At 42.1% G+C, this 27492-nt stretch overlaps 1 protein-coding gene across 1 annotated transcript in view; it reads left to right on the plus strand.

Annotated features, from left to right (window-relative positions):
* Positions 1-27492, plus strand: part of PRIM2 (DNA primase subunit 2) — a 336446-nt gene that overhangs the window by 34478 nt on the left and 274476 nt on the right. The window lies entirely within an intron of this gene.

Below are 27492 nucleotides of genomic sequence, written 5' to 3' on the forward strand. Positions count from 1 at the left end.
CCTGTGTCTTCTGCTTCTCCTGCATTGGCAGATTCTTAACCACTGAGCCACCAGGGAATCACAGTTCACTTTAAGGTGTTTTTATAAAAAGCTCCCATTTTTCTTGAACATTAATACCTCTGTGACGCAAACTTCAGTACAGTAGTTTCACCTTCAGTTTTCTTCTTGATATAATTCCTTCACCTTCTGAGACTTAGAGATAAAGTCTTGGTCGAATATATTTTTCTTTGATTAGGTTGATAGTGGGGTAGATGAGAGATGACAGTTCCAAAATTGAATCGAGTGCTTCATAGGTTTCTCCTAGTGCAGATGCACTGCAGGAACCCACTTTGATGTGGCATTGCTTTCTTTTCTCTGGGGCAGGAGTATTGTGCTCTGGAAGTGTCGTTTGGGGGAGCCAAAGCACTGTGCTTTAACTTCCAACAGTCTGTTTAGTGTAAAGGGAAGCAAATAGGGAAATGAAGTCCATGCTTTGTGGTGTTTGTATGTTTCTTCTTTCTGGCTTAATTGTAAGTGGTTAGAGAGGTTTGTTAAATATTAAATGCATAAGAGTCAGGCACATATCTAGAGTTTTAACTTTTTACATTTGGATTTTAGTTGTCCTGTTGATATTTTAGAGGTTAAGAGAAATTAGTCTTTTTCAACCGGATGTGTGTCATGCCACATCAGAGCTCTAGTTGCTCTGAATTAGGCTGTTGATTCCATGTCTAATTGAGTTGTTTAGTCATTAAGTTGTGTCTGACTCTTTGTGACCCCACGGGCTGTAGCCTGCTGGTCTCCTCAGTCTATGGCATTCTCCAAGCAAGAATACTGGAGTGGGTTGCTATTTCCTTCTCCAGTGGATCTTCCTGATCCAGGGATCGAACTTGCATTTCCTGCATTGGCAGGTGGATTCTTTACCACCGAGCCACCAGGGAGGGAAGCCTGTCTAATTGAGATTACCATAAAATGCCTAAAAAAGCAGCCCTTGAAGTAGAGACTTGGTTTTTCCAATCAGTGAACCAACTAATATTTTCTGAGGGCCTCTAGATGCAGAGCTCTGTAAATCATATTAAAAATATTGCCACTTGAATAAGTCTGTAAAGAAACAATTTTTGGTACTGTCTGGTTGATTAGTGTATATCAGAGCTATTGTTTGCGTTTTCTAGATCAAGGGTGTTCGGAGATGCAAAGCATCTATGTACAGATGGATTGGAATTTGGATTTGGAAAGGATAACCTCTTGTTTGTTTTATACCATGTCTTCGTTTTTTGTGTAGTTTGCTGTGTACTCTTTAATATGGAGTAGAACTCATTTTAGTATCTCTTTTTAATATAACCTTGGCATGATTTTTTTCCTCCTCTTTTTATTTACCACTGTCTCTGACACACAGGCATGTGTATACACACACATGAAAGAAGAGCTGCGGTTTGGGTAGAATTTATGGCAGGATAAAGATATGATCTATTTGAAGTTTTTAGTACATTGTTATCTATAGTCATGAGAAAAGTCTACTTTGGAATTTCCCTGCCCCTTTTTTGTTGCGAGAGGATTAATTCTAGCACACAGGGCTGTCTCCAAGACCACATTTTCCTCCAAAGCTGGAGTTGGTGTGTCAGACATGACACATGCTTCCTCCACATCCTGTTCATGCTTGCTATTTATTACGTGACTATTGTTGATCAAATTCAGGTGGCTTATTTTTGTTAGCTACTGGGGTGTTTTGGGTCAGTTAAAAGAGGAAATAATTTTTTTTAAAAGCTCACATCACTCTTTGTGTTAGAGAACATAGTTGCTGTAGGTAAAAGCAATGGGCTAGTTGGGTGTGTTGTGATGGTAGCTTTGCTACTGTATTGTCTGCTAGCTTTCTTCATCTAACAAATAAAACTGACTTTGAGGGCTTTTCTTTAAAAAACTGTGACTGACTAGTGAAATTGACTTTGGCTTCTCTAGTACTGAATGGCTAAAGTGAAAGGAAGGAAACCCCCTCCTTCCCTCTCTCCTCCTTCCTTTTTCTTAAAATAATGCTATTTGAACCTAGTTCGAGTAAAGTTGACCTCTGAGGGTGTTGATAGAGAAAACTGAAATAAAATACTTATTTTTTCTTCTTTTCTGAGCCTTGTGTTAAATTCTCCCCAAATGATAGAATTAGCCCAAATGTGAAGTGCTGGATTTAGCAAACTAAGCTGAACTTAATATATATTTCTTTTTGAAAAAGATTCTTAAAAAATTTTTTTTAAATTTTAATTTTTTATTTGTTTACTTTTTGGTTGTGCTGGGTCTTCGTTGGTTCATGCAGGCTCTCTCTAGTTGTGGCAGGTGGAGGCTCCTCTCTAGTCGTGGTGCACGGGCTTCTCATCGTGGTGACGTCTCCTGTCGTGGAGCACAGGCTGCAGGGTGTGTGGGCTTAGGGATTGTGGCATACAGGCTTAGTTGCTCCACTGTGTGGGAATCCTCCTGGATCAGGCATGGAGCCTGTGTCCCTTACGTTGGCAAGAAGATTCCTATCCACTGTACCACTAGGGAAGTCTTGATTTGTGTTTCTTTATTTTTACTGTTTATGTGGTAAAATTAGATAATTAATAAAGATTTAAAGGGATATCTAACTAATAAACTCACCCTGTTTCACCTTCTTAAACCTAAGAAGCATAGTTTGCCTGAATTATGCAAAATACTAATTAAAGAGTTTAATTTGTTAATCATCTCTGTTTGATTAGAAGCAGATGTGGATTATCTGCAAAAATCTAAACGGACCTTTCAAAGATGGCTTTCATTATTTAAAATCAACTTGTCAAACTAATGTAGACATAAACTTAAGGGATAACAAATACCAGTGGTCATCTGTAAATTTCCAGTGTAACACAGGGCAGCATAACCCAGGGCTGAAGACTTGGTGTATAATGTCATTATCAATTTCATTTTTCCCAAGGTTTAAGAGTTGAACTTTGGTTTATCTTACGGAGCTCATTAGAGTCTCTAGTCATAACTTTGTTGGTCTTTTGGGTCTCTAATTTTTTTCCTGGCTCTTTTTCCTCCCACTGTGAGTCAGCACAAGGGAGCCAGTAATAATCCTTGCACGTGCCTTCAAACCAAGCATGGGAACAGGCAGGTGTGTCACAGACAGGGCTGCCAGGCTCTCCTCACAGCTGACTAGATATTCCCCGGGACAAGTCTGAGAGATGTGGCCGGAGACGGTCAAAAGATATGGGCCAGCATTAATGCTGGAAGGCATGGGAGCATCTTGGTTCAGTACCTGAGCAAGAATTTGGATCCCTGCCTTTGCGTTCTTCCTAGCTTGTTTTTTTTTTTTTTAAACCAGGAAGAACAAAGATAAGACTCTTTGTAGACTGATCAATTGTCTGTCGCTGATTTAGGGGTAAGACTAGAGAAACTAAAATAAAGAATGCATTAGTCCTAGTCTGAGTAACAGTGAATGTTTGGGGTTTTTTAGTGGAGACCTAGGGTGTTGGGAAGGGGACCTGAGGTGTAGATACAAGAATCCTGCTTTGATCTGTGCCAGGGTTGAGGGTGGTGCGCCGGTTCATTGGGGTCGTCTGAGGTCACTCGGCCTGGGCCTCAGTGCTGCGCCTCCTGGGGTTGACTGTGGTGCCACCACTTTACTGGTCCTCCTCCTTCCCCGTGGGCTTCTTGCCTGCAGAACAGAAACTGTAGCAGCACTACCTCATCCTTTGGGAAGCTTCGATAAGTTACTTGTGGCAATTCCTTAGAACAGTGCCTGGCGGGTAGCAAGCACATAATAAATGTTATCCCTTCCTATTATTATTTTTAGTTGCCATGCTAGCTTTTGCATAAGATCTCCAAAAGATGGTGTATACAGAGAATATTGGATAGTTTCCCACAGTAGCACTTTGAACCATTTAAAAATCATGGCTACATTCGTAGCAATGTGGATGCAACTTCAAATTGTCATACTAAGTGAAGTAAATCAGAAAGAGAAAAACAAATACCATATGATATCACTTATAAGAAGAGTATAAAATACGACACAAATGAACTTATCTATGAAACAGAAACAGACACAGACATAGAGGACAGACGTGTGTTGCCAGCAGGAGGGATGGAGTGGAAGGTTGGGGTTAGCAGATGTAAGCTTTTATAAATGAACAACAAAGGTCTTACTGTATAGCATAAAGAACTATATTCAGTATACTATGATAAACCATAATGGAAAAGAATATTAAAAAATCGGTGTATAATTGAGTCACTGCTGTAGAGCGGAAGTTAACACAATATTGTAAGTCAACTATGCTTCAATTAAAAAGTGATGGCTACAGGTACATGTAAAATAACAAAAATTATAAGAACTTCAGTTAGATAAGTGGAGAGAATTTGAAACATGAGTGTTTCATTAAAATGAATGGGCTTCTCTGGTGGCTCAGACCCTAAAGAATCTACTTGCAATGCAGGAGACCTGGGTTTGATCCTGGGTAGGGAAGATCTCCTGGAGAAGGGAATGGGTACCAGCTCTTAATATTTCTGCCTGGAGAATTCAATGGATGGAGCGCAGATTTTAGTCCAAACCTTGCTTTTCTGTGTATAGTGTGAGGGGTTAGGGATACATGCAAGTATGCGTTGGATAATTAGACGAACACTTTTTACATTTTAATTCAGAGGGTGAAAGGAGAGCTTACTTTAAAATTCAGTTATATTCTAGCTCCCAGAAGATTAAAAACAAGCTATTATCTAATAGGATGAAAGGGTTTGTTACCACAGGGACTTTGACCATAGAATATGGGAGTGGTGGTGCCCTGCCAGTGTCCAGGGAATGCCCTCAAACTGGCAGCTGCTGCCTCCTGCATTCTGAGATGCCATGTAAGATGTCCAGCTAGACTTGCTGAGACCAGCTTGTGGGACAGATCTGTCCTGAAACCAGCATAAAGTAGCAGCTGCCATGCTGGTTTCAGGACAGATCTCTCTCACAAGCTGGTTTGACCTTGCAGTACACAGTGAAGCAGGGAAAAGGCTAACAGAGTTTTGTCAAGAGAACACCAAGTCATAGCAAACACCCCTTTCCAACAACCCAAGAAACAACACATGGACATCACCAGGTGGTCAATACTAAAATTAGGGTGATTATGTTCTTTGCAGTGAAAGATAGAGAAGCTGTATACAGTCAGCAAAAACAAGACTTGGAGCTGACTGTGGCTCAAATCATGAGCTCTTTATTCTAAAATTCAGACTTAAATTGAAGAAAGTAGAAAGCTCTAGGCTATTCAGGTATGACCTAAATCAAATCCCTTATCATTATACAGTGGAGGTGATGAATAGATTCAAGGGGTTAGATCTGGTAGACAGAGTGCCTGAAGAACTGTAGATGAAGGTTTGTAACATTGTACAGGAGGCAGTGACCAAATGTACCCCAAAGGAAAAGAAGTACAAGTAGGCAAAGTGGTTGTCTTGGGAGGCTTTACAAATAGCTGAGGAAAGAAGAGAAGTGAAAGGCAAGGGAGAAAGGGACACATACCCAACTGAATACAGAGTTCCAGAGAATAGCAAGGAGAGATAAGAAGGCCTTCTTAAAGGAACAGTGCAAATAAATAGAGTAAAACAATAGAATGGGTAGGACTAGAGATCTCTACAAGAAAATTGGAGCTATCAAGGGAACATTTTGTGCAAGGATGGGTTCAATAAAGGACAGAAACGGCAAGGACCTAACAGAAGCGGTAGAAATTAAAAGAGGTGGCAAGAATACACAGAAGTGTACAAAAAAGATCTTAATGACTTGCATAACCGTGATGGTGTGGTGACTCACACAGAACTGGGCATCCTGAAGTGCTAAGTCAAGTGGGCCTTAGGAAGCATTACTATGAATAAAGCTATTGGAGGTGATGGAATTCCAGCTGAGCTATTTCAAATCCTAAAAGATGATGCTGTTAAAGTGATGCACTCAATATGTCAGCAAATTTGGAAAACTGAGCAGTGGCCACAGGACTGCAAAAGGTCAATTATCATTCCCATCTCAAAGAAAGGCAATGCCAAAGAATGTTCAAAACTACAATTGTGCTCATTTCACATGCTACCAAGGTTATGCTCAAAATCTTTTAAGCTAGGCTTCAGGAGTACATGACCTGAGAATTTCCAGATGTGCAAGCTGTATTTAGAAAAGACAGAGGAACCAGAGATCAAATTGCTGACATTTTTAATATCATGGAGAAAGCAAGGAAATTTCAGAAAAAACATCTACTAGTGCCTCATTGACCACATTAAAGCCTTTGACTGTGGGGGATCACAGCACTCTTGAAAATTCTTAAAGAGATGGGAGTACCAGACCGTCTTATCTGACTCCTAAGAAACTGTATGTGGGTCAAGCTGCTGCTGCTGCTGCTAAGTCGCTTCAGTCGTGTCCGACTCTGTGCTACCCCAGAGACGGCAGCCCACCAGGCTCTGCCGTCCCTTGGATTCTCCAGGCAAGAACACTGGAGTGGGTTGCCATTTCCTTCTCCAGTGCATGGAAGTGAAAAGTGAAAGGGAAGTCACTCAGTTGTGCCCGACTCTTAGCGACCCCATGGACTGCAGCCTGCCAGACTTCTCCATCCGTGGGATTTTCCGGGCAAGAGTACTGGAGTGGGGTGCCATGGTCTTCTCCGATGTGGGTCAAGAGGCAACAGTTAACCAGACATGAAACAACTGATGGGTTCCAAATAGGGAAAGAAGTATGAGAAGGCTGTATATTGTCACCCTGCTTACTTAACTTATATACCAAGTACATCATAGGAAAGGTGGGACTAGATCAGCACAAGCCAGAATCAAGATTACAGGGAGAAATATCAGCAACCTCAGATATGCAGATGACACCACTCTAATGGAAGAAAGTGAAAAAGCACTAAAGAGCTTCTTGATGAGGGTGAAAGAGGAGAGTGAGAAATCTGGCTTAAAATTCAGCATTTGAAGAACAATATCAGGGCATCAGGTCCCATCATTTTATGACATATAAAAGTAGAAACAGTGAAATCAGTGACAGATTTTATTTTCTTGGGCTCCAAAATAACTGCAGACGGTGACTACAGCCATGAAATTAAAAGATACTTGCTCCTTGGAAGTCTAGACAGCATATTAAAAAACAGACACAATCACTTTGTTGAAAAAGGTCCATATAGTCAAATCTGTGGGTTTTCCCGTGGTCATGTACGGATATGAAAGTTGAACTATAAAGAAGGCAGTGCCGAAGAATTAAAGCTTTCAAATTGTGGTGTTGGGAAAGACTTTTGAGAGTACCTTGGATAGCAAGGAGATCAAACCAATCAAGGCTAAAGGAAATGAGCCTGAATATTTATTGGAAGGCCTGATGGTGAAGCTATAATACTTTGGCCATCTGATGTGAAGAGCTGATTCATTGGAAATGACCCTGATTTTGAGAAAGATTCAAGTCAAAGGGGAAGTGGGTAGCAGAGGATGAGATGGTTAGATAGCATCACTGACTCGTTGAACATGAATTTGAGCAAACTTTCGGAGATTGTGGAGGTCGGATACAACTTAGATACCAACAACAGCAAGAGGTAGTAAACAAGGAGATATATTCGGGGTACTCTTCAGTTTGGCCTTGGAGTACAAAATGAAGTAGGGCAAAGGCTAACAGTTTTGCCAAGAAAGGGTACTGGTCAGAGCAAACACTCTCTTCCAACCTATACAAGAGACACCTCTACACATGAACATCATCAGATGGTCAATACCGAAATCATATTGATTTTATTCTTTACAACCAAAGATGGAGAAGCTTGTATACAGTCAGCAAAAACAAGACTGGGAGCCGACTGTGGCTCAGATCATGAACTCCTTATTGCCAAATTCAGACTTAAATTGAAGAAAGTAGGGAAAATCACTAGACCATTCAGATCAGATCAGTTGCTCAGTAGTGTCCGACTCTTTGCGACCCCATGAATCACAGCACGCCAGGCCTCCCTGTCCATCACCAACTCCCGGAGTTCACTCAAACTCATGTCCATCGAGTCAGTGATGCCATCCAGCCATCTCATCCTCCGTCATCCCCTTCTTCTCCTGCCCCCAATCCCTCCCAGCATCAGAGTCTTTTCCAATGAGTCAACTCTTTGCATGAGGTGGCCAAAGGACTGGAGTTTCAGCTTTAGCATCATTCCTTCCAAAGAAATCCCAGGGCTGATCTCCTTCAGAATGGACTGGTTGGATCTCCTTGCAGTCCAAGGGACTCTCAAGAGTCTTCTCCAACACCACAGTTCAAAAGCATCAATTCTTTGGCACTCAGCCTTCTTCACAGTCCAACTCTCACATCCATACATGACCACAGGAAAAACCATAGCCTTGACTAGACGAACATTTGTTGGCAAAGTAATGTCTCTGCTATTGAATATGCTGTCTAGGTTGGTCATAACTTTCCTTCCAAGGAGTAAGCATCTTTTAATTTCATGGCTGCAGTCACCATCTGTAGTGATTTTGGAGCCCAGAAAAATAAAGTCTGACACTGTTTCCACTGTTTCCCCATGTATTTCCCATGAAGTGGTGGGACCGGATGCCATGATCTTTGTTTTCTGAATGTTGAGCTTTAAGCCAACTTTTTCACTCTCCACTTTCACTTTCATCAAGAGGCTTTTTAGTTCCTCTTCACTTTCTGCCATAAGGGTGGTGTCATCTGCATATCTGAGGTGATTGATATTTCTCCCGGCAATCTTGATTCCAGCTTGTGCTTCTTCCAGTCCAGCGTTTCTCATGATGTACTCTGCATATAAGTTAAATAAACAGGGTGACAATATACGGCCTTGACGTACTCCTTTTCCTATTTGGAACCAGTCTGTTGTTCCATGTTCAGTTCTAACTGTTGCTTCCTGACCTGCATACAAATTTCTCAAGAGGCAGATAAGGTGGTCTGGTATTCCCATCTCTTTCAGAATTTCCCACAGTTTATTGTGATCCACACAATCAAAGGCTTTGGCATAAGATGTTTTTCTGGAACTCTCTTACTTTTTCCATGATCCAGGGGATGTTGGCAATTTGATCTCTGGTTCCTCTGCCTTTTCTAAAACCAGCTTGAACATCAGGAAGTTCACGGTTCACATATTGCTGAAGCTGGCTTGGAGAATTTTGAGCATTACTTTACTAGTGTGTGGGATGAGTGCAATTGTGCGATAGTTTGAGCATTCTTTGGCATTGCTTTTCTTTGGGATTGGAATGAAAACTGACCTTTTCCAGTCCTGTGGCCACTGCTGAGTTTTCCAAATTTGCTGGCATATTGAGTGCAGCACTTTCCCAGCATCATCTTTCAGGATTTGGAATAGCTCAACTGGAATTCCATCACCTCCACTAGCTTTGTTCGTAGTGATGCTTTCTAAGGCCCACTTGACTTCACATTCCAGGATGTCTGGCTCTAGGTCAGTGATCACACCATCGTGATTATCTGGGTCGTGAAGACCATTCAGGTATGACCTAAATCAGATCCCTTATGATGATACAATGGAAGTGACAAATAGATTCAAGGGATTAGATCTAAAGGACAGAGTGCCTGAAGAACTCTGGATGGAGGTTCATAACATTGTACAGGAGATGGTGATCAAAACCATCCCCAAGAAAAAGAAATGTAAAAAGGCAAAACGGTTGTCTGAGGAGGCCTTACAAAGAGCTGAGAAAAGAGAAGTGAAAAGCAAAGGAGAAAAGGAAAGATATACCCATTTGAATGCAGAGTTCCAAAGAATAGCAAGGAGAGATAAGAAAGCCTTCTGCAGTGATCAGTGCAAGGATATAGAGGAAAACAGTAGAATGGGAAAGACTAGAGATCTCTTCAAGAAAATCAGAGATATCAAGGGAACACTTCATGCAAAGATGGGCACAATAAAAGACAGAAACGTTATGGACCAAACAGAAGTAGAAGATACTAAGAAGAGGTGGCAAGAATACACAGAAGAACTGTACAAAAAAGATCTTCATGACCCAGATATCCATGATGGTGTCTTCACTCACCTAGAGCCAGACATCCTAGAGTGCAAAGTCAAGTGGGCTTTAGGAAGCATCACTGCAAACAAAGCTAGTGGAGGGGATGGAATTCCCATTGAGCTTTATCAATTCCTAAAAGATGATGCTGGGAAAGTGCTGCATTTAATATATCAGCAAATTTGGAAAACTCAGCAGTGGCCACAGGACTTGAAAAGGTCAGTTTTCATTCCAATCCCAAAGCAAGGCAGTGCCAAAAAATGTGTGAACTACCACAGCAGTTGCACTTATTTCTATGCTAGCAAAGTAATGCTCAAAATTCTCTGTTGAAGCAAGGCTTCAACAGTACGTAATCGAGAACTTCCAGATGTTCAAGCTGGATTTATAAAATGCAGAGGAACCAGAGATCAAATTGCCAACATCAGTTGGATCATAGAAAAAGCAAGATAATTACAGAAAAGCATGTACTTCTGCTTCATTGACTATATTAAAGCTTTTGACTGTGTGGATCACAACTGTGGAAAATTCTTCAAGAGATGGAAATACCAGAACCCTTACCTGCTTCCTGAGAAATCTCTATGCAGGACTTGGAACAATGGACTGGTTCCAAATCTGGAAAGGAGAATATCAAGGCTGTATATTGTCCCCCTACTTATTTAACTTATATGTAGAGTACATTACTTTGCCAACAAAGGTCCATCTTGTCAAGGCTATGGTTTTTCCAGTGGTCATGTATGGATGTGAGAGTTGGACTGTGAAGAAAGCTGAGCGCCGAAGAATTGATGCTTTTGAACTGTGGTGTTGGAGAAGACTCTTGAGAGTCCCTTGGACTACAAGGAGATCCAACCAGTACATTCTAAAGGAGATCAGCCCTGGGATTTCTTTGGAAGGACTGATGCTAAAGCTGAAACTCCAGTACTTTGGCCACCTCATGTGAAGAGTTGACTCATTGGAAAAGACTCTGATGCTGGGAGGGATTGGGGGCAGGAGGAGAAGGGGACAACAGAGGATGAGATGGCTGGATGGCATCACTGACTCGATGGACATGAGTTTGAGTGAACTCCGGGAGTTGGTGATGGACAGGGAGGCCTGGCGTGCTGCGATTCATGGGGGTTGCAAAGAGTTGGAGACGTCTGAGCGACTGAACTGAACTGAACTTAGAGTACATCATGTGAAATGCCTGCCTCAATGAAGCATAAACTGGAATCAAGATTGCCGGGAGAAATATCAAAACTTCAGATATGCAGATGACAGCACTCTTAAGGCAGAAAGTGAAGAACTAAAGAGCCTCTTGATGAAAGTGAAAGAGGAGAGTGAAAAAAGTTGGCTTAAAACTCAACATTCAAAAAACTAAAATCATGGCATCTGGTTCCATCACTTAATGGCAAATAGATGTGGAAAAAATGGAAACAATGACAGACTTTATTTTCTTGGGCTCCTAAATCACTGCAGATGGTGACTGCAGCCATGAAATTAAAAGACACTTGCTCCTTGGAAGAAAAACCATGACAAACCAAGACAGAGTATTTAAAAGCAGAGACATTACTTTGTTGACAAACATCCATCTAGTCACAGCTATGTGTTTCTCAGTAATCATGTATGTATATGAGAGTTGTATCATTAAGAATCCTAAGTGCTGAAGAATTTATGCTTTTGAACTGTGTTGTTGGAGAAGACTCTTGAAAGTCCCTTGGACTGCAAGGAGTTCAAATCAGTCCATCCTAAAGGAGATCAACCCTGAATATTCATTGGAAGGACTGATGCTGAAGCTGAAGCTCCAGTACTTTGGCTACCTGATGTGAAGAGCTGACTCATTGGAAAAGATTCTGATGCTGGAGAAGATGAAGGCAGGAGGAGAAGGGGATGACAGAGGGTGAGATGGTTGGAAGGCATCATGGACCCCCTGGACATGAATTTGAGTAAGCTCCTGGAGTTGGTGATGGACAGGGAAGCCTGGCGTGCTGCAGTCCGTGGGGTTGCAGAGTCAGACACGACTGAGCGACTGAACTGAACTGTTCAGGTGCTGTGGGGGATTTAAAAGCACTTTGTTAAATAGAAAGGGGCATTCATAAATTATTGAAAGTTACTGTAGACAACATACTATAACAGCTCCTTGATTTTTGCATACCCTGTTTTGAAATGGTTGTAGATTTTTACTTTCCTGTTTCCTTGAGAATTCCTTGGATTGTAAGGAGATCAAATTAGACAATCCTAAAGGAAATCGATCCCGAATATTCACTGGAAGGACTGATGCTGAAGCTGAAGCTCCAATACTTTGGCCACCTTATGTGAAGACCTGACTCATTAGAAAAGAACTTGATGCTGGGAAAGATTGGAGATAGGTGGAGAAGGGGATGACAGAGGATGAGATGGTTGGATGGCATCACTGACTCAATGGACATTAATTTGAGCAAACTCTGGGAGATGGTGAAGGACAGGGAAGCTTGGCAGGCTGCAGCTGCAGCCATGGGATCGTAAAGAGTTGGAAATAAGTGAGCGACTGAACAGCAACAACAACAACTGCTACTTTCCTGTTTTCTTTCAGCCTTTAATGCCTTGTCTGGCTCTTCATATTATGTAATTTGGATTACAGTATGTAAGAGAGAGCCTTTAATTTGTGTGGAAAATGTATTGAAATTATTTCGTACTGAAAAACTGAAAGTATGTTTAAAAACTATTCCATAATTCCAGGAAAGTAGGATAGTTGAGATCTAATAAAACCTCTTTCTGTATGTTGACAGACACATTTGCTGCCATTATAACACTTAAGGAAGCAGAGAATTGTAGATGAATACAAACACAAACAACTATTTGAATTTGCTGCTTAATTCTCTGGATCCCTTAAGCTGTACCACTTTGGGGTTGTAATACTCTTACTCAATGTGAGAAACAAAGTGAATGAAGTATAGCATAATATTCTCTTGTAAGTTTCAAAGACTGTCTTCTTTATTTCTATAAAGTTAATAGTTAATAATTTTGCCTTTTTTGGGGGTAATTTTAAACTAACAGTAGCAAGGAAAATGCAGTTAAGGAGCCAAGTGACTGATGTTTTGAATAAAAGATCAGTGTCAGGTTTATTACAGAGAGCAATATAAGGTATGAATTCAGTGTGTTCTGTCTCTTCTTGCAATTTTGAGGACATACAGAGTGAAAATGGCTCCATTTAGTTGAGCGAGTTCAGGCTTTGGAGGGAGACTGTGTTGATGAGATATGTACTTACAGTATTGCCACAATAATGTTTGTAACACGAAGGGTTATGTTAGTATCACAGGCTCCTCAGGGCTGACATGAGGTCTTTCCTCGTATTTCTGATGTGGAGGAGCAGGAGGGCTGTGAACTGACTGAGCCCAGATGAGGTCCCTGGGTGGTGTGGGCAGGGTGCTTCCTGTATGCTGCAGCGTTGCAGCCTGGAGAACTGGAGACGGGATATTCCTGAAGATACACATGCTCTCTTAGTTGTGTCACGGCTTTTCCTGTGTTTGAATCCGTATTTCATGTACTTGAGTCCAGATGGAGTGCTTGTAGGACTGTAATGAGGGATGAACTGTGAGTTGGGAAGAGAGATACCCGGGGACGACTTGGAAGTACGATCATGGTGAGCAGCGTCTGTCTGCAGGCACGTGTGTGGAGATGCTGGGGAACATGTGTCTGTGTCTCTTTCAGCGTCAGCTGGTGACCTGAGAGGACTTGACTGCACAGCTCCTTTCCTACCAGGGTCTTCAGATTCACACACAGTTTATAAGAAATGTGCTTGCAAGGCAGACTTGTTTGTAAGATAATTCCCTTAGCTGCCAGAATTCACTGCTGAGTCTATCCTACCTAGAAATCCTTTATATTAGTTTGTAACCAGTATTTAATAAAGGCTTTATATATATCCAGCAGTGTGTGATGGAAGATTTGCATTAATATGTTTATAGTGGGGAGAGGAAGAAGGGACTTTTAAGGAGATAGAACAAGGTGAAATGTCTGATGCTATCAGTAAAAGTTGTGAAAAAGTAAAGAAGGTGGTGTTGTGGGCTGGATTAATCTAGGAGGGGATCACTGAGCTAATGGTATTTCATCTGAATCTTAAAAAGATAAGAAGGCAGAAAGGAGATGGCAGAGAAGCTCTGACGGGGGTTTTCCATGCCCGCTGCAGCCTCAAATGTCTGGTAATTTTCTGAGGAATGAAAGTTGTTGAGTTGGGTCACCAATTAGAACCCCTTTTTCAAAGCCATTAAAGCTGATTTCTAAAATTTTCAGTTACAAACGTATGTATCTGAGCATCTCTTGGAATAGACACCTCCTTTTCCTTCACTCAGGCACTAAAAGTACCTACTGTTCTACTCTCTGGGCTTCCCTGGTAGCTCAGCTGCTAAAGAATCCACCTGCAATGCAAGAGACCCCAGTTTGATTCCTGGGTTGGGAAGATACCCTGGAGGAGGGCATGGCAACCCACTCCAGTATTCTTGCCTGGAGAATCCCTGTGGACAGAGGAGCCTGGCAGGCTACAGACCATGGGGTTGCAAAGAGTTGAACATGACTGAGCCGCTAAGCACAGCACAGCACATTCTACTGTCTGCTTGAATTTAGAATACATGATAAACATATAAATGTAATAACACCTAACTTACAAAAGGGAAGCCCTAGTGGCTCAAGAGGTAAGGAATCTTCCTGAAATGCAGGAGACTCAGGAGACATGGGTTCGATCCCTGGGTTGCGAAGATCCCTTGGAGAAGGAAATGGCAACATACTCCAGTATTCTTACCTGAGAAAACCCATGGACAGGGGAGCCTGGTGTGCACGGGGTCACAAAGAGTTGGACACGACTGAGCATGCACAACTTAGTTTTTACTGAATTTCCGAGATTTGATATCCCATAGCTTATAACAACTCATTTTCTTTTTCTGACCTTATTTTCTCCTCCTTTTATTCATTCTCCATTTGCTTGAATGAACATGACTTTATTGCTAGTCTGTATGGACTGTAAGCAAGCTTCATCATTTCCTCCCCAGACAAAAGTAAAGCCTTATTTTTATAATATCTGACTGTTAGCTGGTTACATTGGAAAGCTTTCATCTTATCCCATCTTTTGTGAATGAGTTTGGCTGCCTCTCTTCCAGTGACCTTGAAAATGTCCAAAATGTTGCAGAGTTTTAAAAAAAAAAACTTAGAACTAAGTAAAGTTGAGCAATTTTCTACTGGGCTACATTGTAAAAGTGGGAAAGAAAATTACTTTCCTTTGTTTTTTTTGGGGAGACATTTGCCAGTTGGAGCCTCAACAAAGATTGAGTTTAGAGGCCTTTAATTGAGCACCAAAAGGTTATTGCAGAAGATAACATAAGGAGATGTCATAAAGTGGCAAATTTGAAGCTCAGTAATAGAAAGCCATGTGAAGGTATAGGCATTCTGCCAGTTTACTGGGTTCTTGAAATAAATAGTTTGGAATTAAAGAAACAGTTACAGATTTCATATACTTGATTAACTTAGTTCACAGGAAAACTGGAGAAGGGGAACACACTTCAGATTGCTTTAGTTGTGAAGTCTTCTTGGCATTTATTAAAATTTTGCTTTAAAATATTTATTGATTATAAAGTATAGTAATGTAAAATCAGAGCAATTTTTAATCTAATATCTTATGTCAAACCATTGAAATAAAATTCCACGTATATTTGGGTGAAAATAAATTGTGATGGTAGGTATTCAGTCCTGAACTATTGACTAAGTCAGCAGCCAGTAAATATTTCTCAAACTAGGCGCAGTGATTCTAAGTATGTAGGAGGGCCACCCACTGAAGCCTGTAAATGGTTCCTGACCCTTGGGTCTTCTGATCTGTTGAAGAACCATGACACAATTATATAAGTAACCAGTTAATAATAGTAGAAAATGTGTGATTGTATATATAAGATATATACCGGAAAGCATTAAATATTAATCTTCCCATAAATGTTAAGCTGTTCTCATGTTGTACTAGTTTGAGGTAAAGTACAATTTCTTAGGTTTTATTATTATTCTTTTGTTTGAATGACTATGCCTCTCATCCAAACAAAAACAAGAAAGGAGATTGCATTGTTTTCTGTTGAAGGATATTTTTGCTGGATGAAGAATTCTTTGTTGGCAGATACTTTTAACACATTGAAAATATATGACTCTGCTGTCTTCTGGCTTCTTCTTTGGCTGCTGAGAAGTCAGCTGGTGGACTAACTGTTGCTCCTTTGAGGGTCAGATCACCAGCCTGCTTATTGTATGCTTTTAAAATACTGTTTGATTCACTTCTGTTTAATTTAAACTTTTTCAGTTCGACTAGGAGTGAAATTCTTTAATTTATCCTGTTAGAGTTTCTCTAGGTTTCTTGGATCTGTAGATTGGGGTCTAACACTAATTCTGGACATTCTCGGCTATACTAATTTAAAATTTCCCTCCATTCATTCTTTCTCCTTTCTGTCTGGGATTCCAGTTAATGTATTGGAGACCTTCTTAGCCAGTCCTTCACGTCTCATTCTCATCTCTGCCTTTTCCTTTTTTAAATCATTATCTCTGCTGAATTACAGATTTCTCCTGAACAACTTCCCAGTTTATTATCTCTCGGTCCTGCTTTGTCTGTTTTGCTGTCATGTGTTTGGTTGTTTAATGTTTATTTATTTGACTGCATCAGGTTTTAGTTGCAGCACGTGGGTCTATGTGGGTCTGTTACTGCGGCAGTGACTTCCTCTGCGGCGTGTGGGCTCAGTGGTTTCAGCCTGCAGGCTTAGTTGCCCCTCAGCATGTAGGGTCTTAGCTCTGTGACTGAGGATCGAATCCTGTCCCTTGCCTTGGCAGACGGATTCCCAACCACTGGACCATCAGGGGAGTCCCTCCATTGTGTTTTAAATTTTGGCTATTGTAGTTTCTTGAAGTTCTTCTAAAGAAATGTTGTTAGTTTTTATAGATTCTTGTTCCTTGCTGATATTTGAAAATTTGTTATTCTCTTTTCTAAATGTTACAGGTTGTGCTTATCTCTAACTTGTGTTGCCTTGCTTTCCATGAGCCTGGTTTTCTATGCCTGGTTGTTGCCCGTACACGATTCTGGTGTTCTGAGGGTGAGTGTGCTCTCTGAGAGGCAGTGTGTGGCCTCTGACAGTCCTGGGGTGTCACCAGTTGGCGACTCTTGTTGAGTCATCTTAGCACCGTTCCTCCTGGGCCTGTGTGCGCTCTGGCTGTGTGCGTGGCATGTTGCCTGGCCTGGAGTGGCCACAGCTTCTCAAGACTGTGTTCCTGGCTTTTTCTTCTCCTCTTTGTCTGATGCCTTGAGAGCCTGCTCTTTATTCTCGAGTCGTTGGGGGAGGGATGGTTAGTCATGCTAGTTCATTCTTCCCCTGGGGTGTTGTCCTTTGGGAGGGTCAGGGTCTCCTTCAGGAGGCCATGGTCCTCGGGCGTTAATCTTGACTTTTGCCACCTTGGTCCTTGAGGCTGTGGTTCTGAGCAGAAGCAGATGGCTAATGCCCTCAGGGCAAAAGTAGCATTGGTTCTCCTGGGTTTCAGGTGTCCTCAAATTTGGCTTGGCAGTTTCCCTTGTTCTGTCAATTTTTTAGTGCTCTTATGGCTCAGATGGTAAAGCGTCTGTCTGCAATGTGGGAGACCCGGGTTCGACCCCTGGTTGGGAAGATCCCCTGGAGAAGGAAATGGCAACCCACTCCAGTACTCTTGCCTGGAAAAGTCCATAGACAGAGGAGTCTGGTAGGCTACAGTCCATGGGGTCACTAGGAGTGGAACACTACTGAGTGACTTCACTTTCACTTTCTTTAAACTAATTATTTTTTAATGGTTTATCCAGTATTTTTCATTGTTTTCAGTGGGAAGTAGATCTGAGTAACTTAAGAAATCAGAAACTGACTAATGGCCCAGGGCTGGAGCCAGGAGCCTCTGTTAGCTCCCTGGCTGTTGCAGATGTACACACTGCCTCCCCTGGCGAGGGCTGAGCAGCCTCTGTGCAGGCTGGGTGCAGAGAGGACCGCTCTTACTGTGTTAGGACAACCGTGACTCTAATAAGTACCTTATTAAAGGCACTACTCATGCTTTCACCTGGCATGATCCTGTGTCTTTCATTTCTGGGGGTTTCCTTTCCATCTTTCTTACTGCTTATCTTTTTCTTCCATTTCTATCACAGTGTCCTAATTCTTAGATTACCTTACTGTTGCTCATTGGTCTACTGTAGTAACCTCTTGAGTAGTCTTTGATTACTATGAAAATTGAACATCTTTTTTGTGAATTCTTAGGGCCTCTTGTGTGAGTTATCTGTTTTTATCATGTGATGAATTATTTTATTATATGCTGTCAAAAATTTTTAGTCATTTGAAATTTTACTATACAGAATATTTATTCTCTTTTTCTGTATTTCTTCATTTTGAACATCGTCACCTCTTGTAGTTTGTATATTCTAGTCGGTAAACGTTTTACCAGGTTATTATGACAGAAGCTGGGAATATAAAAATAAATATAACACATTTATCTCCGCTTGTGTATGTGTGCTCATTTGCTTCAGTCGTGTCCAACTCTTTGTGACCCCATGGACCGTAGCCCAGTAGGCGCCTCTGTCCATGGGATTTGCCCAGCAAGAATACTGGAGTGCATTGCCATGCCCTCCTCCAGGGGATCTTCCCCACCCAGGGATTGAACACGCATCTCCTGCGTCTTCTGCACTGCAGACGAATTCTTTACTGCTGAGCCACAGGGGAAGCCCCTGTGTCTTTGCTTGGGTTCATGTTATGGTGAGGAAGATACACACATGCTTGTGATACAGTGTGTAAATGCTGTAGCACTGCATGTTCAAGCACAGAAAAGAGAGTAACTTGTTGATGAAATTGGGGGAAACTCTGTGTAGATAATGTTACCTGCATAGCCATTTTACTGTAGAAAAGCAGGGTATGGAAGGACATTTCAGATCTAGAAAATACGTGCAAAATCAAAGTGATGAAAGTCATGGTGCCACGGAATCGTATAGGCTGGTATCATTGGAGAACAGAGTACCTGGGGGTTGAAAATGGAAACCAGGATGAGCTTCAAGACCTGGGATAAACTAGGCTTTGATGGGCCCACGGACTGTGTGGAGTGGGCACGATGGGCCGTGAGTGGTGGGTGAAGCGTCTGGCTGGGGAGAGTGTGTGGGCTGTGGGCTGCTGAAGTGGAGGGGTGGTGGGCAGTGGGCTGGGACCATGAACCTGGAATGTTCTGGTCTTCACGTGGATATGAGAGGCACTTTGGACAGTGGCAAGAAGGGAGCTGATACTGGGTCAACAAAGTTTGGATTTGGATTCTGTCTCTCCTGGTTTTAGCCCTGAAAATCCCACATCCTGAAAAACCCTAAGTTCTATGAGAACTGGGACGGGGTCTTCATGGGGAGGGCTGATGGTTTTGGGGCCTCGAGTGATGTGTGGAGGTGCTGGCTAGAGTCGGGGGAGAGGGGTAAGTCTGTGTCGACTTAGGTGGAGCAGGAACCCTGGGAAGGGAGTAGGCAGCTGGTTAGGATGGCACAGTGGGAGATGTTTTGGCGTGAGCTCAGAGTGGGTATGCCAAAAGTGGGGGGCTTGTAGAGGACCGGGTGAAAGAGATGAGAGGGACTGGGAGAACGGTGGGGTCTCTGGAGGGCCTGAATTTGGGTACTAAGGGCAAGGACAAGGGACATATGTGAAGATAATCGTGCAAGAGATTCATTGAGAACTTTGGTCAAAGCTGTTTCAATTCTGGCTCTAGGTTTCTGACTCAGGCTTTTTTAGCCCGTTGGTTGGGGATGGCAAATAGATGGGGAAACAGTGGAAACAGTGACAGACTTTATTTTCTCAGGCTCCAAAATCACTGCAGATGGTGACTGCAGTCATGAAATTAAAAGACGTTTGCTCCTTGGAAGGAAAGCTATGATCAACCCAGATAGCATATTAAAAAGCAGAGACATTTCTTTGCCAACAAAGGTCCATCTAGTCAAGGCTATGGTTTTTCCAGTAGTCATGTATGGATGTGAGAGTTGGATTATATAGAAAGCTGAGCGCTGAAGAATTGATGCTTTTGAACTGTGGTGTTGGAGAAGACTCTTGAGAGTCCCTTGGACTGCAAGGAGATCCAACCAGTCCATCCTATAGGAAATCAGTCCTGAATATTCATTGGAAGGACTGATGCTGAAGCTGTAACTCCGATACTTTGGCTGCCTGATGCGAAGAACTCTCATTAGAAAAGACCCCAGTGCTGGGAAAGATTGAAGGCAGGAGGAGAAGGGGACGACAGAGGATGAGATGGTTGGATGGCATCACTGACTCAATGGACATGAGTTTGAGTAAACTGGGAGTTGGTGATGGACAAGGAGGCCTGGCGTGCTGCAGTCCATGGGGTTGCAAAGAGTCGGACACGACTGAGTAACTGAACTGGACTGGGGTGGAATAATATAATCTGATTTTTCTCTGCCACTTATTTCACTAAGGTTCAGTACTTTTATATTTAACCCATTGTCTTTTGTAATATATTTTTACATTTGGTCTCAGGATTAGAGATGAATTTTTAAATAAATTTTCTTAGCATTGCTTTCTGTGTACTCAGCGTTATTTATTACACAACGTGTTGTTTACTCATTGTTACTCTGCTTTATATTTTTCTATATTTACTGGCATTTTCCTAGACCGCACCAGCCTAGGAGTGACTCAGTCCCATAAAGTGGCCACTGTTGAGTCCTGCTTTTCAATTCAGATCTGGGGTGGAGTGTGTGTGTGTGAGAGAGAGCAAGCGAGATTGATCGATTAATTGAGGTTGATTAACGGGGAGTGACTTTCTTCTGTCTTCTGTGCTCCATGTGACTTCCTGGGTTTCTGGCCTTTCAGTGGCATCAAGCTGTTCATAATAAACCTCAGTGTTTGATGGTGAGAGCTGCCTGGCTGCCCTGTTAGTGATGATCCGTAAACCTCCGCCAAAGCCACGGCCCAATGGTGCCATTGGTGCCTTTCAGGTGTATCTGCGGCTGTTGGAGTGAGCGGTCGCTGTGCTGATCTCTGAAGGCTGGTGCCTGGAGTTGCCTGGAGTGGACCCCTGTCACCTGTCTTCCACGGTGGCACGTGCCACCTCTCTGTCTGCACACCTCTCGCTCCTGTGAGAGGCTGAGCGCCGGGCCTTGGGCATCCTGCCCCCGGGCCATTGGGAGGCTGTTCCGCCCCTCACCTGGCAGCCCTCCGGTGTGTGTCCCACCCCCGCCCCCCAGGCTTGGGGATGCGCTGGGCCTCCAGGAGCGTCTGCCCTCCTGCAGTAGCGAGAGGGCACCTCACCTTCTCCTCTGAGTCACTGCTGCTTTCCAGTGTTACTGTTGGTGGAGTCAACTTGTCTTTCGTAAGCTTTTGCTGTGGTTGAGTAACACTGCTTACAAGTAGCACCTTACTTTTCTTCATGTCACCTGTTGGCACTGTCCCCTCCTGGAAGGTGCTGCAGGAGCGTTGCTGGGTGGGGTGGGGTGGGTGGAATACTTTCCTGATACTTCCTCTCAGACTGAGCTGCTTGCGTGTGTGTCTAGGCTTGTTATGCCCAACTCAGGACTGAGTGCTCTTTTATTTAGGATACTTAAAGAAGTCTTGTATAAATTACCCAGCTTTTTTTTTTTAAGAGGCTTGTTTTCTAGGGAGAAGAAATGTGCTTAAGTGTAAGTGATTAATCTTTCCTTTTTGGTATAAATTTTAGTGTATTCCAAATGTGCCTATGCTATTAAAGAAAAGGGCATTAATGAAATAACCAGATGATTGATTTTTACATGGATCATGTTAGCAAAGTTACTGAGACATCAACATACTAATTAGAATGACAGGATATTAAATTATTATTCATTTTTCTAACTTTATATGTTTTGGGCAACTATAAATGAATGACAGATAATTTGTAAGTGGAGATTTCCCTAGAGATTTACCAGTTATTAACAGTTTAATTTTTTTCATACTTCCCTTTATTTGATTCTCTTCTGGATGTTTAAATGAAGGAAGTATTTTATAAGAATTAGATTGTAAGTTAAAAAAAATGTTTTAAATGAACTTTTATTTTAGGTAGATAAGTGTTCTGGTTAGTAGCTCAGTCATGTCCGACTCTTTGCGACCCCATGGACTGTAGTAGCCATGCCCCTCTGTCTGTGGGCTTTTCCAGGCAAGAATACAGGAGCGGGTAGCCATTTCCTTCTCCAAGGTATCTTCCCAACCCAGAGATCGAACCAGGGTTTCCAGCATTGCTGGTAGATTCTTTACCATCTGAGCCACCAGGGAAGCCTGGTTATTTATTACTACGTAACATTTGTCAACAAGCTTAAAACAACAATTCTGAAAACTAACATTAAAACTTAAAACCACAGCCTAATCCTACGGTTTTAAAACAATTCCATTTTATTGTATCTCACAATTTTGAGGGTCAGAGGTTCAGACTGGGCTCAACAGCAGATTTCTTCTGCTTCACATGGTGTCATATGGGGCTCCATGAGCCAGTCTGGTCTAGGATGTCCAGGACAGCTTCACACATGCCTTGTGCTGGGTGAGGACTTCTAGAAGGCTGGGCAGTGCTGGGATCCTCTCCATGGCATCCTGCAGGTGAAGAGGTGGACTTCTTTCCTGGTCGCCCAGGACTCCAGGAGATGGAAGCTATCAGTCCCTCAGAGGTGCAGCCTGGAGGGGCATGGCACCCCGTTCCATGCTCTGGTGGTCAGGCAGGCCCAGGCCAGCCCAGTCACGGGGAGGCCGATAGATCTTAGCTCTCAGTGGGAGAGTCAAGGCGTTTGCCACCATCCTCAGTCCCTACAGTAGGGGTAATGATTGGGTCACAAGGCGTTTGGGAAATGCATGCCCTCCATAGATCACAATGTTTACTATCCGTGTAGGACCAATATTTATTAAAAACAGTGATAACTATTAACATCATGATAATTGCTTTTCCCACAAATTGTTAACTTCATTATAAATGATTCCTAATTGTTTTATTATATACTGGATACTTTAAGCAGTCTTCCCATTGTTTCAATTTGGTTTTTACTATCAATATTTTAAGTTAATTTTGTAGTAAATAATACCTAAATATTAATATTTAATATTAATAAAACTAGAAGTTTTAATATTGTTGGATTATTACTTTTTACCTGCTATATAGATATGTTCTATTTTAAGAAAAACGGGTACTTGAAATCATTGATTTGTATTTATTGGTGATTGCAGCCATGAAATTAAAAAATGCTTACTCCTTGGAAGGAAAGTTATGACCAACCTACATAGCATATTAAAAAGCAGAGACATTACTTTGCCAACAAAGGTCCATCTAGTCAAGGCTATGGTTTTTCCTGTGGTCATGTATGGGTGTGAGAGTTGGACTGTGAGGAAAGCTGAGCGCCGAAGAATTGATGCTTTTGAACTGTGGTGTTGGAGAAGACTCTTGCGAGTCCCTTGGACTGCAAGGAGATCCAACCAGTCCATTCTAAAGGAGATCAGCCCTGGGTGTTCCTTGGAAGGAATGATGCTAAAGCTGAAACTGCAGTACTTTGGCCACCTCATGTGAAGAGTTGACTCATTGGAAAAGACTCTGATGCTGGGAGGGATTGGGGGCAAGAGGAGAAGGGGACGACAGAGGATGAGATGGCTGGATGGCATCACCGACTCGATGGACATGAGTTTGGGTGAACTCCGGGAGTTGGTGACGGACAGGGAGGCCTGGCGTGCTGTGATTCATAGGGTCGAAAAGAGTCGGACACGATTGAGCGACTGAACTGAACTGACTGATGCCATGCCCCTTCCCTCAAAGGATTTGAGGTGACTTGCAACAAGGCACGTGTGAGAAGTATGTGTAGAGACAAAATATAAATGGTAGTGGAGGATGCGGATCAAGAAAAAGATGAGTCAGTAAGTGGTGTCCCCGTCTGTTCCGTGGCTGAAGCCCACACCCGGGAGTCTGTCTCTCCACCCCTCGATCTGTAGCCTGTCAGCCCTGCTACCTCCCAAACACGCCTCAGCTCTGCCCACTTGTGTTTTTCCTCTTTGAGGCCTGTGTCTTTTCCCTATTGCCGACTGCCGGTAGAGCGCCTTCTCCCTCATACAGTTCCTTACAACACAATCCCTTCTCCATTCAGCACCAGAGCAAGCTTAAAATCTCGGGGTAAATCAGATCTGAGCTTTCCTCTGCCTCAAATTTCAGCGTAGTGCACCGTTGTTAGCACAAAGGCCTGTCCTGGCCTTGGGCCCTGTCTGCCCCACTCCGGCCCCTGCTTCATGGTCTCCCATTCCTCTCGCCCACTAGGCTTTTCTCTCTCCATCACTTCAGCACGAGCTGTTACCTCTGCTTCGGATGCTCTTGTCATTCAGGTTGCCAATTAAGTGTCACTTCTCCTGAGAGGCTTTAATTGACTACACAGCTGAAGTATAAATCCGTCCCATCTGGAGCACATCCCTTTGCTTTATTTTCACCATTGATCACAACCTGATAGTTTATTATTTTCTGAGTCACCCCATTAAAATATAAGCTGCATGAAAGCAGTGTTTTTTTTTTTTTTTTGCTTATTTAATAGCTGGATTCCATCTGCTGGAAATTGTGTTTGGTACATAGTAGGTCCTCAGTGTTTCAGAATGAGTGAATTCTACACACAAAAAAATCAAATGCTAGAATTGATGGCAGTATTTCTAGAACATGATAAATTTATTTTAGAAAAGAAGATTCCTTCCCTGGTATTTACTGTTTTAGACTAGTGGTATGTTTCAGAGTCATTAAAGGACCTTTTAAAGAAATACACACCTCTGTGCTTCAACCTGTAGGTCTAAGTGGTATGAAGGATCTGTAATTTTGAAAAGCTCCACTGTGAATCTGGGGTATAGCCATGTTTAAGGACCAGGGCTTGAGAAAGCTATGTGGATTCAAGGAGAAAACTGGCCAAACTGTTTATTAACATGAATGAATATTGATGATTGAAAGTTTATAGAATAAATCTCTGGGAAGCATTTGTTTATCTCTTTGCTTTAGTAGCCAGGATAATAGCCTAGTGGTTTCAAAGTGGCGTGCCCAAGATGATCATTTGAGAGTGTGGGAAGGATGTAAGTAATACAACTTATATGTTTTTAATATCATTCCTTTTACATTTTAGGGGGGTGGATGGACATGTTTTCAGTACCTAATGTACAGTGATATGTATATGTAATTTATAAACATACTGGAATTACGTGCTCAAGATAATTTATTGATGAAAATGTGTGATTCAGAGAGGAGGGAGATGACTGGTCAGTCAAGATAGGTGGTGCTGTGTTAGCCAATGACCCCAGGCCTCAGAGACTGCTAAAAGGTTTGTTTCTTGTTCCTACTCTGCGTCTCCTGTGGGCCATTGGTGGCCCTTCCCTGTGTCATTTGCGTGCCGTGACTCAGGTGGATTAAGCAGTCTTTGTTTGGAACTTCACCAGTTGCTGTGATGGAGGAAGGAGAGAACCCAGTTAATCACATGTTTGTAAAGCATTGGCTTGGGAGTGACATGTGTCACCTCTGCTCATATTTCACTGGCAAGTCGTGTGACTGCTTGTGAGTGCAGCAGGTAGCAGTTGTGTAACCCCCTCAGAGAGGGACTCTGCATGGGCGAGCAGAGGGCAGTCTACACAGCCAGCCTCCACCACCTGCTTGTTCAGTGTAGGGGCATTTGCAGCTCCAGCAGCAAAACTCCTGAGCCTTTCAGGAGCCCTGGCAGAGGGAGCCTGGTCTCCCTATTCTATGGTTTGATGAAGAATACCAAAAAGAAAAAGATACCACGGCCCAAATCCTTAATTCTGTTACTAAGGAGCATGTAAAACGACATTATTATAAAATAGGGAAATATAACTTTATCAAAACTATTAGAGCCCTGTGTAATTTTTTGCCTGAAAAAAGATTATACCACTACCCCGTATACCATTTGAAACATTCAAGTACTTAGTATTTGGTGGGTAGTTGTGGAAAATAGAGGTTAAGGTGGGAGATTGTGAGTAGTGGTGGAAAGAAAACTTTAGGGCTCAAATGTTCAGGGTCTTTGCTGATTGACAGTTAACCAGACTGAAGGTGAAGCACCCCTGGAATAAAAAAGTAAGTCATTCTGGAAATGCAGTTTTATTTAGAGCAATTTGTTACATACATCTTTTCAGGAAGATGTTAATTTGGGAGGGATAATACACCTTGATTGTAAGGTGCTGTAGTGATAGCCTAGCTAACTTTATTACTTATTTTGTACACCCCCCTAAAGACCAGTCCTGTGTTAGTTTAATAAAATGACAAGTTCTTAGAAACCAGTTTATTTTCAGGAGGCATTTCACTTTATTTATTTATTTACTTGAAATATAGTTGACTCACAGTGTCATGTTAGTGTCAGTTACACAACATAATGATTCATTGTTTGTGTACATTACAAAGTGATCACCCCTATGCGTCTACTTACCATCTGTCACCATACGAAGTCATTACAGTAGTATTGACTATATTCCCTGTGCAGTACATGGTATCGTCATGACTTAAGTAGAAGTTTGTTCCTTTTAATTACCTTCACCTATTTGCCCTTTGCCCTATCCTGCACCCCTCTGGCAAAAACTAGTTCATTCTCTGTATTGATGAGTCTGTTTCTGTTCTGTGTTTGTTCTTTTGTTTTGGTTTTTAGATTCCACATATAAGTTAGATCATATGGTATTTGTTTTTCTCTGACTTATTTCACTTAGCATAATACACTCTAGATCCATCCATGTTGTCACAGTAGAAAGATGTTGTTCATGGCTGAGGAGTATTCCATTGTGTATATATGCACCACATCTTCTTTCTCCTTTTGTCTGTCAGTAGGCACTTGGATTGCTTCCATATCTTGGCTGTTGTAAATAATGCTGCATTGAACATGGGGGTGCATGTATCTTTTGAGTTAAGTGTTTTTGTTTTCTTTGGATAAATAAATACCCATGGGTAGAATTGATGTATTTTACAGAAGGTTTATTTTCAGTTTTTTAAGGAATCTCCATACTGTTTTCCAAAGTGGCTGCACCAGTTTGTACCAACAATGTATTATTCCATAGTGGCTGCACCAGTTTGCACCAACAGTGTATTATTTGTCATGTTTTTGATAATAACCTTTCTGACAGGTGTGAAGTAATATCTCTGGTTTCGATTTGCCTTTCCCTGGTGAGTAATGATGTTCAGCATCTTTTCATGTGCCTGTTGGCCATCTGTTTGTCTTCTTTGGAAGAAGTATCTGTTTGGTTCGTCTGCCCATTTTTGTTTTGTTTTTCTTTTTATAAATCCGTTTATTTATTTGGCTGCTCTCAGTCTTAGTTATGGAATGCAAACTCATAGTTATGGCGTGTGGGATCTGGTTCCCTGATGAGGGATTGAACACCAGCCCCCTGTATTGGGAGCACAGAGTCTTAGCCACTGGACCACCAGGGAAGTCCCCCCAGTTTTTAATCAAATTGTTTTTTGACATTAAGTTATATGAATTGTTCATGTATTTTGGATATTAACCACTTATCAGTTATAATTTACAAATATATTCTCCCATTTAATAAGCAGCCTTTTTGTTTTGTTGATAGTTTTTCTTGTTCTGTAAAAGCTTTTTGGTTTGATGTAGTCCCACATATTCATGTTTACTTTTGTTTTTTTTGCCTGGGA

Source organism: Bos mutus, chromosome 23 (genome assembly GCF_027580195.1).
Source record: "Bos mutus isolate GX-2022 chromosome 23, NWIPB_WYAK_1.1, whole genome shotgun sequence".
Lineage (NCBI taxonomy): Eukaryota > Metazoa > Chordata > Mammalia > Artiodactyla > Bovidae > Bos > Bos mutus.